Below are 15397 nucleotides of genomic sequence, written 5' to 3'. Positions count from 1 at the left end.
CGACACACCGTATATCCTTATACACAGGCCACACCATCCCCTCTACTGACTAACCTATCTTTCCGACACACCGTATATCCTTATACACAGGCCACACCATCCCCTCTACTGACTAACCTATCTTTCCGACACACCGTATATCCTTATACTCAGGCCACACCATCCCCTCTACTGACTAACCTATCTTTCCGACACACCGTATATCCTTATACAGAGGCCACTCCATCCCCTCTACTGTCTAACCTATCTTTCCGACACACCGTATATCCTTATAGACAGGCCACACCATCCCCTCTACTGACTATCCTATCTTTCCGACACACCGTATATCCTTATACACAGGCCACACCATCCCCTCTACTGACTAACCTATCTTTCTGACACACCGTATATCTTTATAGACAGGCCACACCATCCTCTCTACTGACTAACCTATCTTTCCGACACACCGTATATCCTTATACTCAGGCCACACCATCCCCTCTACTGACTAACCTATCTTTCCGACACACCGTATATCCTTGTACACAGGCCACACCATCCCCTCTACTGACTAACCTATCTTTCCGACACACCGTATATCCTTGTACATAGGCCACACCATCCCCTCTACTGACTATCCTATCTTTCCGACACACCGTATATCCTTGTACACAGGTCACACCATCCCCTCTACTGACTAACCTATCTTTCCGACACACCGTATATCCCTCTACACAGGCCACACCATCCCCTCTACTGACTAACCTATCTTTCCGACACACCGTATATCCTTATACACAGGCCACACCATCCCTTCTACTGACTAGCCTATCTTTCCGACACACCGTATATCCTTATACACAGGCCACACCAACCCCTCTACTGACTAGCCTATCTTTCTGACACACCGTATATCCTTATACACAGGCCACACCATCCCCTCTACTGACTAACCTATCTTTCTTACACACCGTATATCTTTATAGACAGGCCACACCATCCTCTCTACTGTCTAACCTATCTTTCCGACACACCGTATATCCTTATACACAGGCCACACCATCCCCTCTACTGACTAACCTATCTTTCCGACAGACCGTATATCCTGATACACAGGCCACACCATCCCCTCTACTGACTAACCTATCTTTCCGACACACCGTATATCCTTATACACAGGCCACACCATCCGATCTACTGACTAACCTATCTTTCCGACACACCGTATATCCTTATACTCAGGCCACACCATCCCCTCTACTGACTAACCTATCTTTCCGACACACCGTATATCCTTATACACAGGCCACACCATCCCCTCTACTGACTAACCTATCTTTCCGACACACCGTATATCCTTATACACAGGCCACACCATCCCCGCTACTGACTAACCTATCTTTCCGACACACCGTATATCCTTATACACAGGCCACTCCATCCCCTCTACTGACTAACCTATCTTTCCGACACACCGTATATCCTTGTACACAGGCCACACCATCCCCTCTACTGTCTAACCTATCTTTCCGACACACCGTATATCCTTATACACAGGCCACTCCATCCCCTCTACTGACTAACCTATCTTTCCGACACACCGTATATCCTTGTACACAGGCCACACCATCCCCTCTACTGTCTAACCTATCTTTCCGACACACCGTATATCCTTATACACAGGCCACACCATCCCCTCTACTGACTAACCTATCTTTCCGACACACCGTATATCCTTGTACACAGGCCACACCATCCCCTCTACTGACTAACCTATCTTTCCGACACACCGTATATCCTTATACACAGGCCACACCATCCCCGCTACTGACTAACCTATCTTTCCGACACACCGTATATCCTTATAGACAGGCCACACCATCCCCTCTATTGACTATCCTATCTTTCCGACACACCGTATATCCTTATACACAGGCCACACCATCCCCTCTACTGACTAACCTATCTTTCTGACACACCGTATATCTTTTTAGACAGGCCACACCATCCTCTCTACTGACTAACCTATCTTTCCGACACACCGTATATCCTTATACACAGGCCACACCATCCCCTCTACTGACAAACCTATCTTTCCGACACACCGTATATCCTGATACACAGGCCACACCATCCCCTCTACTGACTAACCTATCTTTCCGACACACCGTATATCCTTATACACAGGCCACACCATCCCCTCTACTGACTAACCTATCTTTCCGACACACCGTATATCCTTATACTCAGGCCACACCATCCCCTCTACTGACTAACCTATCTTTCCGACACACCGTATATCCTTATACACAGGCCACACCATCCCCGCTACTGACTAACCTATCTTTCCGACACACCGTATATCCTTATACACAGGCCACTCCATCCCCTCTACTGACTAACCTATCTTTCCGACACACCGTATATCCTTGTACACAGGCCACACCATCCCCTCTACTGTCTAACCTATCTTTCCGACACACCGTATATCCTTATACACAGGCCACTCCATCCCCTCTACTGACTAACCTATCTTTCCGACACACCGTATATCCTTGTACACAGGCCACACCATCCCCTCTACTGTCTAACCTTTCTTTCCGACACACCGTATATCCTTATACACAGGCCACACCATCCCCTCTACTGACTAACCTATCTTTCCGACACACCGTATATCCTTGTACACAGGCCACACCATCCCCTCTACTGACTAACCTATCTTTCCGACACACCGTATATCCTTATACACAGGCCACACCATCCCCGCTACTGACTAACCTATCTTTCCGACACACCGTATATCCTTATAGACAGGCCACACCATCCCCTCTACTGACTATCCTATCTTTCCGACACACCGTATATCCTTATACACAGGCCACACCATCCCCTCTACTGACTAACCTATCTTTCTGACACACCGTATATCTTTTTAGACAGGCCACACCATCCTCTCTACTGACTAACCTATCTTTCCGACACACCGTATATCCTTATACACAGGCCACACCATCCCCTCTACTGACAAACCTATCTTTCCGACACACCGTATATCCTGATACACAGGCCACACCATCCCCTCTACTGACTAACCTATCTTTCCGACACACCGTATATCCTTATACACAGGCCACACCATCCCCTCTACTGACTAACCTATCTTTCCGACACACCGTATATCCTTATACTCAGGCCACACCATCCCCTCTACTGACTAACCTATCTTTCCGACACACCGTATATCCTTATACACAGGCCACACCATCCCCTCTACTGACTAACCTATCTTTCCGACACACCGTATATCCTTATACACAGGCCACACCATCCCCGCTACTGACTAACCTATCTTTCCGACACACCGTATATCCTTATACACAGGCCACTCCATCCCCTCTACTGACTAACCTATCTTTCCGACACACCGTATATCCTTGTACACAGGCCACACCATCCCCTCTACTGTCTAACCTATCTTTCCGACACACCGTATATCCTTATACACAGGCCACACCATCCCCTCTACTGACTAACCTATCTTTCCGACACACCGTATATCCTTGTACACAGGCCACACCATCCCCTCTACTGACTAACCTATCTTTCCGACACACCGTATATCCTTATACACAGGACACACCATCCCCGCTACTGACTAACCTATCTTTCCGGCACACCGTATATCCTTATAGACAGGCCACACCATCCCCTCTACTGACTATCCTATCTTTCCGACACACCGTATATCCTTATACACAGGCCACACCATCCCCTCTACTGACTAACCTATCTTTCCGACACACCGTATATCCTTGTACACAGGCCACACCATCCCCTCTACCGACTAACCTATCTTTCCGACACACCGTATATCCTTATACACAGGCCACACCATCCCCTCTACTGACTAACCTATCTTTCCGACACACCGTATATCCTTATACACAGGCCACACCATCCCCTCTACTGACTAACCTATCTTTCCGACACACCGCATATCCTTCTACACAGGCCACACCATCCCTTCTACTGACTAGCCTATCTTTCCGACACACCGTATATCCTTATACACAGGCCACACCAACCCCTCTACTGACTAGCCTATCTTTCTGACACACCGTATATCCTTATACACAGGCCACACCATCCCCTCTACTGACTAACCTATCTTTCCGACACACCGCATATCCTTCTACACAGGCCACACCATCCCCTCTACTGACTAACCTATCTTTCCGACACACCGTATATCCTTATACACAGGCCACACCATCCCCGCTACTGACTAACCTATCTTTCCGACACACCGTATATCCTTATACACAGGCCACTCCATCCCCTCTACTGACTAACCTATCTTTCCGACACACCGTATATCCTTGTACACAGGCCACACCATCCCCTCTACTGTCTAACCTATCTTTCCGACACACCGTATATCCTTATACACAGGCCACTCCATCCCCTCTACTGACTAACCTATCTTTCCGACACACCGTATATCCTTGTACACAGGCCACACCATCCCCTCTACTGTCTAACCTTTCTTTCCAACACACCGTATATCCTTATACACAGGCCACACCATCCCCTCTACTGACTAACCTATCTTTCCGACACACCGTATATCCTTGTACACAGGCCACACCATCCCCTCTACTGACTAACCTATCTTTCCGACACACCGTATATCCTTATACACAGGCCACACCATCCCCGCTACTGACTAACCTATCTTTCCGACACACCGTATATCCTTATAGACAGGCCACACCATCCCCTCTACTGACTATCCTATCTTTCCGACACACCGTATATCCTTATACACAGGCCACACCATCCCCTCTACTGACTAACCTATCTTTCTGACACACCGTATATCTTTTTAGACAGGCCACACCATCCTCTCTACTGACTAACCTATCTTTCCGACACACCGTATATCCTTATACACAGGCCACACCATCCCCTCTACTGACAAACCTATCTTTCCGACACACCGTATATCCTGATACACAGGCCACACCATCCCCTCTACTGACTAACCTATCTTTCCGACACACCGTATATCCTTATACACAGGCCACACCATCCCCTCTACTGACTAACCTATCTTTCCGACACACCGTATATCCTTATACTCAGGCCACACCATCCCCTCTACTGACTAACCTATCTTTCCGACACACCGTATATCCTTATACACAGGCCACACCATCCCCTCTACTGACTAACCTATCTTTCCGACACACCGTATATCCTTATACACAGGCCACACCATCCCCGCTACTGACTAACCTATCTTTCCGACACACCGTATATCCTTATACACAGGCCACTCCATCCCCTCTACTGACTAACCTATCTTTCCGACACACCGTATATCCTTGTACACAGGCCACACCATCCCCTCTACTGTCTAACCTATCTTTCCGACACACCGTATATCCTTATACACAGGCCACACCATCCCCTCTACTGACTAACCTATCTTTCCGACACACCGTATATCCTTGTACACAGGCCACACCATCCCCTCTACTGACTAACCTATCTTTCCGACACACCGTATATCCTTATACACAGGACACACCATCCCCGCTACTGACTAACCTATCTTTCCGGCACACCGTATATCCTTATAGACAGGCCACACCATCCCCTCTACTGACTATCCTATCTTTCCGACACACCGTATATCCTTATACACAGGCCACACCATCCCCTCTACTGACTAACCTATCTTTCCGACACACCGTATATCCTTGTACACAGGCCACACCATCCCCTCTACCGACTAACCTATCTTTCCGACACACCGTATATCCTTATACACAGGCCACACCATCCCCTCTACTGACTAACCTATCTTTCCGACACACCGTATATCCTTATACACAGGCCACACCATCCCCTCTACTGACTAACCTATCTTTCCGACACACCGCATATCCTTCTACACAGGCCACACCATCCCCTCTACTGACTATCCTATCTTTCCGACACACCGTATATCCTTGTACACAGGCCACACCATCCCCTCTACTGACTAACCTATCTTTCCGACACACCATATATCCTTGGAGGTATTGCCTACTGAGTCTCTGTGCTTGGACGTTAGGAACAGGAAGGGGTCAATAACTCTACTCTGTGTGTTTTTACCGGCCACTTAATAGTAACAGGGATATCGAGGAGCAGACATGGAGGCAGATTCTATAAATGTGTATTAATAGTAGGGTCGTCGAGGTGGGAGGTTTTAATTTCCCAAGTATTGATTGGCAGCGCCCTGGAGCAAGGGGATTAGATGGGGTGGAGTTTGTTAGATGTGTTCAGGAAGGTTTTTTGACATAATTTGTAGATAAACCTACAAGAGGAGTGGTTGTGCTTGATCTGTTATTGAGAAATGAACCTGGTCAGGTGTCAGAACTCTCAGTGGTAGTGCATTTTGGAGATAATGATCACAATTCTATCTCCTTCACCATAGTATTGGAGAGGGATAGGAAGAGACAGGTTAGGACAGCATTTATTTTGAGTAAGGGGAAAAATAAGCCTACCAGGTGGAAACATGTAAGCATAAATAGGGAACAGGTGCTCTCAGGGAAATGAACGGACGAAATGTGGCAAACGTTGAGGGGATATCTGCATGGGATTCTGCGTAAGTACGTTCCAATGAGACAGGGAAAGAATGTTAGGGTACAGGGACCGTGGTGTACAAATTCTGTTGAGAAACTCGTCAAGAAGAAAAGAAAAGCGTACGAATTGTTCAGAAACTTGGTAAAGATGGAGATCCAGAAGATTATAAGGCTAGCAGGCAAGACCTGATGAATGAAATTAGGAGAGTCAAAAGGGGCCACGTGAAGGACTGCAGGGCAGGATTAAGGCATTAATAAAGTATGTGAACAGCAAAAGCATAAGAAATGAGAGAATAGGCACAATCAAGTGTGACAGTGGAAAAAATGTGTCTGGATCCGGAGGAGATAGCAGAGGTATTTAATGAATACTTTCCTTCAGTGTTCACTGCAGCAAAGGATCTGGGCGATTGTAAGGATGACTTACAGCTGACTGAAAAGCTTGAGCATGTAGCTATTAAGAAAGAGGATGTGCTGGAGCTTTTGGAACGCATCAAGTTGGATAAGTAACCGGGACCAGACGAGATGTACCGCAGGCTATTGTGGGAGGCGAGGAAGGAGATTGCTGGGCCTTAGGCGAGTATCTTTGCATTATCACTGCGGACGGGAGAAGTTCCCGGGAATGGGAGGGTTGCGGATGTCGTTCACTTGTTCAAGAAAGGGAGTAGAGATAGCTCAGGAAAGTATAAACCAGTGAGATTTACCTCAGTGGTTGGTAAGTTGATGGAAGACATCCTGACAGGCAGAATCTATGAACAACTGGAGGGGCAGAACATGATTACGAATAGTCAACATTGCTTTGTCAAAGGCGACCTGCATAATTGCATTGTTTGACGATATGACTAAATGCATTGATGAAGGTAGAGCAATAGGTTTAGTGTGTATGGATTTCAACAAGGCATTTGATAAGGTAACCCATGGACGGCTTAATGAGAAAGTAAGATGGCATGGGATCCAAGGGGATATTGCATTGTAGATCCAAAAATTGGTTTGCCTACAGAAGGCAAAATGTGGTTATGGGCGGGTCATATTCTGCATGGAGGTCGGTGACCAGTGGTGTGTCTCAAGGATCTGTTCTGGGACCCTTACTCTTCGTGATTTTTATAAATGACCTGGATGCAGAAGTGGAGGGATGGGTCACTAAATTGGCTGATGACACATCTGTTGGTGTTTTGTGGATATTGTGGAGGGATGTCGAACGTTACAGCGGGACATCGATAGGATGCAAATCTGGGCTGAGAGGTGCCAAATAGAGTTCAACCCAAATAAGTGTAAGGTGGTTCATTTTGGTAGGACAAATATGATGGGAGAATATGGAATTAATGTTAAGACCCTTGGCAGTGTGGATGATCAGAGGGATCTCGGTGTCCGAGTCCATAGGACACTTAAAGCTGCTACACAGCTGTTCAAAGCTTGACTCTGTGGTTGAGCAGACATATGGTGCATTGGCCTTCAACAACCGTGGGACTGAGTTTCGGAACCAGGAGGTAACGTTGCAGCTATATAGGTCACTGGTCAGACCCCACTTGGAGTACTATGCTCAGTTCTGGTCACCTCACTGCAGGAAGGACGTGGAAACCATAGAAAGGGTGCAGGGGAGACTTACAAGGATGTTGTTTGGATTGGGGAGCATGCCTGATGGGAATTTATTGAGTGAACTCGGCCTTTTCTCCTTGGAGCACCGGAGGATGAGAGGTGACCTGATAGAGGTGTATATAATAATGAGAGTCATTGATCGCGTGGATATTCAGAAGCTTTTTGTCAGGGCTGAAATGGCTGACTGTCACTGTCCGATCAGTGAAGACCGCATTCCGCTTCACAGTCCGGTCCGTGGATTCCGTATTCCGGCTATTCCTTTTCTCCCTTGTTCCGTAGGGCGCCTTAATTGAGGCACCCGATTCTCGTTTCGGGCTGGCAGCATAAATTGCTGTGTGGTCCAGTGATTCCTTGCTGCACCGTCCTCGTCAGTAACCGCGTCAGAATTCCAGTCAAGATAACCCGCCGAAGTGAGACTGGAGCCGCTGTCTGTGGTAACTGGGCGGCGTCAGCGACTTGTAGTTATTTTGAACATCTTTTTTGTTTTAAGTTAAAGAAAAGTCTATCTTTGTGTGGTTTTGTCTTTCCGTGTTCTCTCCTCCGCTGGGTAGGTCCGGCCATTTTCCGCTACCCTGAGTGTTGCGTGTCCTGTGTCTAATAAGAGTCCCGGCTCTATGTCCTGTGTCCAAGGAGGAGCCCTGGATCAGTGTTTCGTGCCCTGTGTCTAAGAGGAGTCCCGGCTCTATGTACAAGGCGGAGCATCGGCTCAGTGATCTGCGCCCTGTGTCTAAGTCACGTCTCAGCCTAGTCCAAGTCAAAAGTCTAGGTCCAAGTCGAGAATCAAGTTCCAAATCGAAGACGAGAGCTGAGTTCCAAGTCCAATTCGACAGCCAAGTCCGAGTCTAATCCGAGTCAATTCCGAGTCAAGTCCAAGCCAAGACCCAGTCAAGATGTGGCAGGCTGAAACTATGAGTCTGCCGCCCTGAGTCCCGAGTTACGACCTGAGTTCCCTGTCAACTTCTAGTCCCAAGTCGAAGTCCATGTTTCCAGTTTCTCACTCTTCGTCTACCTTCGTGCTATCATTTTGTCCACGCTTCTTGGCTTCACTAGCATTCTTAATAAATATAGTTTAGTTCCCAGTATTTCAGTGTCTGTGTCTTCTATTTGGGTCGGCTTCCATTGGCCCCGTATGACACGAACAAGAGAGTTTTAAATGCTGGGAAGTAGATTGAGAGGAGTAGTCAGGGGTAATATTTTTACGCAGAGAGTGGTGAGTATATGGAATGGGCTGCCGGCGACGGTGGTGGAGGCGGATAATATAGGGCCTTTGTGGATAGACGATGAGCTTAGATAAATAGAGGTCTATGGGTAACCGTCATTAATTTCTAAAGGAAGTAGAGATTCTGCACAGAACTGTTGGCCTGAGATATCACAGAGTCCTGGGATATCACAGTTTTAGATCCAAGTACAATGGACCCGGGGATCAAGCTGCGCAGGTATATGTGGTATTGAGTGAGTATCTATTTTCTAAGCTCAGATGTTTATATCTGGGGTTTCTTTGGGAGCAATGACTGCTATATTGAGGAGAGGATGAGTTTCCATTTCATCTATCACAGAAAGAGTCTGTGAGTAAATGGGCTGTTCTGTGTTCACAACAGTAGAAATAAACCGGTGAGTTTGGTCTTCAAACTGTGTGTGGAAATACCCCCTCACTGTCATCTGTCTCTCGTCGGTGGAAAACAGGCAGAAACTTAAGATGCCGGAAATCTTCACTAAAAACATGAAATAGTTGAAGCTATTCTGAAGTACGGTTGTGAACCGAAATCGCTAACTTTGTTCCTCTGGAAAAGCTCCTGTGCACAAGCGCTTGTTTTGTGATACTCAGTGGAACAGTGAAGAAACCACAGTTTTCCCCTGTGAATTTTCCTGGTACCACTTTCCCTGTTGTTCATGGAAATGTGTTCAGTACAACTGTTGCTCTCATGGTTCACAAGAATAATCTCAGGAATGAGAGGGTTTATGTCTGACAAACGTTTGATGACTCTGGGCCTGTACTCTATGGATTTCAGAAGTATGGAGGTGGACGGGATCTTATTTAAACCCAGAGAATACTGAACAGCATGGTGACATTGGACAAGGGAAGGATGTTTGCATCAGAAGGAGAGTATATGATCTGAGAGGACAGCCTCAGAATCAAGAAGTTTCCCTTTAAACCTGAGATGAGAGTAACGTCGTCAGCCAAAGAGTGGTCGACGTGTGGAGTTTGTTGCAACAGATGGTGTTTGAGGCTGTCATTTGGTATATTTATGGCAATATATTATTGATCACTAGAGTAGGAATCATGTTTTGTTAGCCAAAACTACTAGACGATTAATTCAATACAGCACGAGGCATGGTTAAAAGCAGTCTTTTCGATGTTAGATTCATCATTTCAAAATGGCTTCCGTGTTAACCTTTGTCACAATGTAACTCATAGCATGTGATGTTGAGTTTGTTATTTCCTTTTTCAGTTACCTTTGTTGAGCCACTTCCTCCGTTTCCTTTGGAACAAACCAGTATAACTGCAAAATCTGTTGCCCAATTTCATCACTCTGTGTTCACTTCCTCCCAGCGTAGAGACAGTAACCTCGGGAGCAAATGCAACAGTATGATAGTGGGAGGAAATGATGCTGTGAGCATGGGCTGTATGGAATGAACTGAGAATATAGAGATATTGAAAATCTGCAGCATAATACACAGGCCCTTCGGCCAAAAGTGCTGTCCGAAACATGTACTCACTTCAGAAATTTCCTGGGGATACACATAGCCCTCTATTTGCCAAAGATCCATGTCCGTATCAAAAAACACTTAAAAGACCCTACCCTATCCGATCACCTCACTGCAGGAAGGATGTGGAAACCATAGAAAGGCTGCATGGGAGACTTGCAAAGATGTTAATAGACAATAGCTGCAGAAGTAGAGCATTCGGCCCTTCGAGCCTGCACCGCCATTTTGAGATCATGGCTTATCATCTACTATCAATACCCGGTTCCTGCCTTGTCCTCATATCCCTTGATTCCCTTATCCATAAGATACCTATCTAGCTCCTTCTTGAAAGCATCCAGAGAATTGGCCTCCACTGCCTTCCGTGGCAGTGCATTCTACACCCCCACAACTCTCTGGGAGAAGAAGTTTTTCCTTAACTCTGTCCTAAATGACCTACCCCTCATTCTCAAACCATGCCCTCTGGTACTGGACTCTCCCAGCATCTGGAACATATTTCCTGCCTCTATCTTGTCCAATCCCTTAATAATCTTATATATTTCAATCAGATCTCCTCTCAATCTCCTTAATTCCAGCGTGTACAAGACCAGTCTCTCTAACCTCTCTTCGTAAGACAGTCCAGACGTCCCAGGAATTAACCTCGTGAATCTACGCTGCACTTCCTCTACAGCCAGGATGCCCTTCCTTAACCCTGGAGACCAAAACTGTACACAATACTCCAGGTGTGGTCTAACCAGGGATCTGTACAAATGCATGAAGATTTCCTTGCTCTTGTACTCAATTCCCTTTGTAATACAGGCCAACATTCAATTAGCCTTCTACACTGCCTGCTGCACTTGCTCATTCACCTTCAGTGACTGATGAACAAGGACTCCTAGATCTCTTTGTATTTCTCCCTTATCTAACTCTACACCGTTCAGATAATAATCTGCCTTCCTGTTCTTACTCCCAAAGTGGATAACCTCAGACTTATTCACATTAAACTTCATCTGCCAAGTATCTGCCCACTCACCCAGCCTATCCAAGTCACCCTGAATTCTCCTAACGTCCTCATTACATGTCACACTGCCATCCAACTTAGTATCATCAGCAAATCTGCTTATGTTATTCTCAATGCCTTCATCTAAATTGTTGACGTAAATTGTAAACAGCTTGGGTCCCAAAACCGAGCCCTGTGTCACCCCACTATTCACCTCCTGCCATTCCGAGAAACACCCATTCACCGCTACCCTTTGCTTTCTATCTGCCAACCAGTTTTCTATCCATGTCAATGTCTTCCCCCCAATGCCATGAGCTTTGATTTTACCCACCAAACTCCTATGTGGGACCTTATCAAATGCCTTCTGAAAATCGAGGTACACTACATCCACTAGATCTCCCCCGTCTAACTTCGTGGTTACATCCTCGAAAAACTCCAACAGATTAGTCAAGCATGATTTACCCTTGGTAAATCCATGCTGGCTCGGCCCAATCCTATCACTGCTATCTAGATATGCTACTATTCCATCTTTAATAATGGACTCTAGCGTTTTCCCACCACCAATGTCAGGCTGTCAGGTCGATAGTTCTCTGTTTTCTCCCTCCCTCCTTTCTTAAACAGTGGGAAAACATTAGCCATTCTCCAATCCTCAGGAACTGACCCTGAATCTAAGGAACATTGGAAAATGATTGCCAATGCGTCCGTTAATTTCCAGGGCCACCATCTTTAGTACCCTAGGATGCAGATCATCTGGACCTGGGGATTTGTCAGCCTTCAGTCCCATCAGTCTACTCATCAGCGTTTCCTTCCTAATGTCAATCCCTTCCATTTCCTCTGTTACCCTCTGTCCTTGGCCCATCCATACATCTGGGATATTGCTTGTGTCTTCCTTAGTGAAGACAGATCTGAAGTACTTATTAAACACAGACAGCGGCTCCAGTCTCACTCCGGTGGGTTAACTTGACGGGAATTCTGAAGAGGTTACTGACGAGGACGGCCCAGAAAGGAATCACTGGAACACACAGCAATTTAAGTTGCCAGCCCAAAAAGAGAGTTGTTTGGGTTCGGCAGCGTGCCTTATGGGAATTTGTTAAGTGAATTCGTTCTTTTCTCCTTTGAGCACCGGAGGATGAGAGGTGACCTGATAGAGGTGTAAATGATGATGAGAGGCATTAATCATGTGGATAGTCAGAGTCTTTTTCCCAAGGCTGAAATAGCTAGCTAAATCTGACGGTCCGGTCCGTGAAGACCGCATTTCGCTTCACAGTCCGGTCCGTGGATTCCGTATTCCGGCTATTCCTTTTCTCCCTTGTTCCGTTCGGCACCTTAATTGAGGCACCCGATTCTCTTTTCGGGCTGGCAACTTAAATTGCTGTGTGTTCCAGTGATTCCTTGCTGGGCCGTCCTCGTCAGTAACCTCTTCTGAATTCCCGTCAAGTTAACCCACCAGATTGAGACTGGAGCCGCTGTCTGTGTTTCCTGGGCCACGTCGGAGGATTGCCGTTACTTGGAGCCTTTTCGTGTCAAGTTAAAAGGACAGTCTATTGTTGCGTCGTTTTCTTCCCCATGTTCTCTCCTCCGCTGGGTAGGTCCGGCCGTTTGCCGCTACCCTGAATGGGAAACGGTCACAGTGTTTTGTGCCCTGTGTCTACGAAGAGTCACGGCCCTATGTCCTGTGTCCAAGGAGGAGCCCTGGATCAATGTTCTATGTCCTGTGTCGAAGTCAGGTCTAAGTCTGGTCCAAGTGAAGAGTCAAGTTCCAAATCCAAGTCCTGAGCTCAGTTCCAAGCCAATGCGATAGCTAAGTCAAAGTCTAGTCCGAGTCAACTCCGAGTCAAGTCCAGGCCATGTCCGAGTCAAGTTCCTGCCAGGACATGAGAAGCGATTCATGACTTAAGTTCCCTGTCAAGTTCTAGTCCCAACTCCAAGTCCAGGCTTCCGGTTTGTCACTCTTCGTCTACCTTCCTGTTATCATTTTGACCTCGCTGATTGGCATTCCCAGCATTCTCACCAAACATAGTTTAGTTCCTAGTGTTTCAGTGCTTGTGTCTTGCATTTGGGTCCGCTTACATCGCCCCCGTGTGACACTAACATGAGAGGGCATAGTTTTAAGTTGCAGGGAAGTAGATACAGAGGAGATGTCAGGGGTAATACGTTTAATTAAGGGGTGGTGAGTGCATGGAATGGGCTGTCGCCGACAGTGTTGGAGCAGGAAACGATAGGCCTTTTGAAAAGATTCTTGAATAGGGACATAGAGCTTAGAAAAATAGAGAGCTACTGGTTACTCTAAGTAATTTCTTGAAGGAAGTAAAAGTCTAAAGGGCAGCCTCGGAATCAAGAAGTTTCCCTTTAAACCTGAGATGAGAGAAACTTCCTCAGCCAAAGAGTGGTGGAACTGTGGAGTTTGTTGCAACGATGGTGGTTGAGGCTGTCATTTGGTATATTTATGGCAATATATTATTGATCACGAGCGTAGGAATCATGTTTTATTAGCCAGAACTACTGTATGATTAATTCAATACAGCACGAGACATGGTTAAAAGCAGCATTTACAATTTTAGATAAATAATTTCAAAACAGCTGTCGTGTTAACCTTTGTTACAATGTAACTCATAGCATGTGATGTTGTGTTTATTATTTCTTTTTTCAGTTACCGTTGTTGAGCCACTTCCCCTGTTTCCATGGTAACAAACCACTAGAACTGTAAGAGGTGTTGCACAATTTCATCGCTCTGTGTTCACTTCCTCTCAGCGTAGAACAGTAACCTCGGGAGCAAATGCAACAGGTTGATATTGGGAGGAAAGGGTGCTGACAGCACTGGCTGTATGGAATGAGCTGGGAATATAGAAATATAGAAAACCTGCAGCATAATACACAGGCAATTCGGCCAAAAGTGCTGTCCGAAACATTTACTTACTTTATTAATTTCCTGGGGTTACTCGTAGCCCTCTGTTTTCTAAGCTACATGTAGGTGATTGATATGTTCCTTCTGCCTTCGGCCACAAACTTATCAATCACTCGTACTGGCGACCACTCTGGAAGTCCAAGATGCTGACTTCTACAATGAAAGGATCCGTATGCTCCACGACCGCTGGACTAAGTGTTTACATGTAGGATGGGACGATGTTGAAAAGTAAATTTGCACGGTTTTCTAAAAATGACTTCTACTTTAGGCCGCGAACATATCAATTACCCCTCATACGTATCCAAGTTTCTCTTAATAGACCCTACTCTATCCGTCTCCACCACCGTTGCCGGCAGCCCGTGGAACGTACACTCCACTGCCTGCATAAAAGATAACCTTAACCTTGACATCGCCTCTGTACCTACTTCCAAGCTCCTTAAAACTGTACCCTCTCGTATTAGCCATTTCAGCCCTGAGAACAGCCTCTGCCTATCCACAGGGTCATTGCCTCCCAACATCTTATATACCTCTATCAGGTCACCTCTTATCCTCAATCGCTCCAAGGAGAAACGGCCAGGTTAACTCAACCTGTTTTCAGAA

This window comes from Hypanus sabinus, unplaced genomic scaffold (assembly GCF_030144855.1).
Source record: "Hypanus sabinus isolate sHypSab1 unplaced genomic scaffold, sHypSab1.hap1 scaffold_276, whole genome shotgun sequence".
Lineage (NCBI taxonomy): Eukaryota > Metazoa > Chordata > Chondrichthyes > Myliobatiformes > Dasyatidae > Hypanus > Hypanus sabinus.
Note: the sequence above shows the minus strand (reverse complement) of the source record.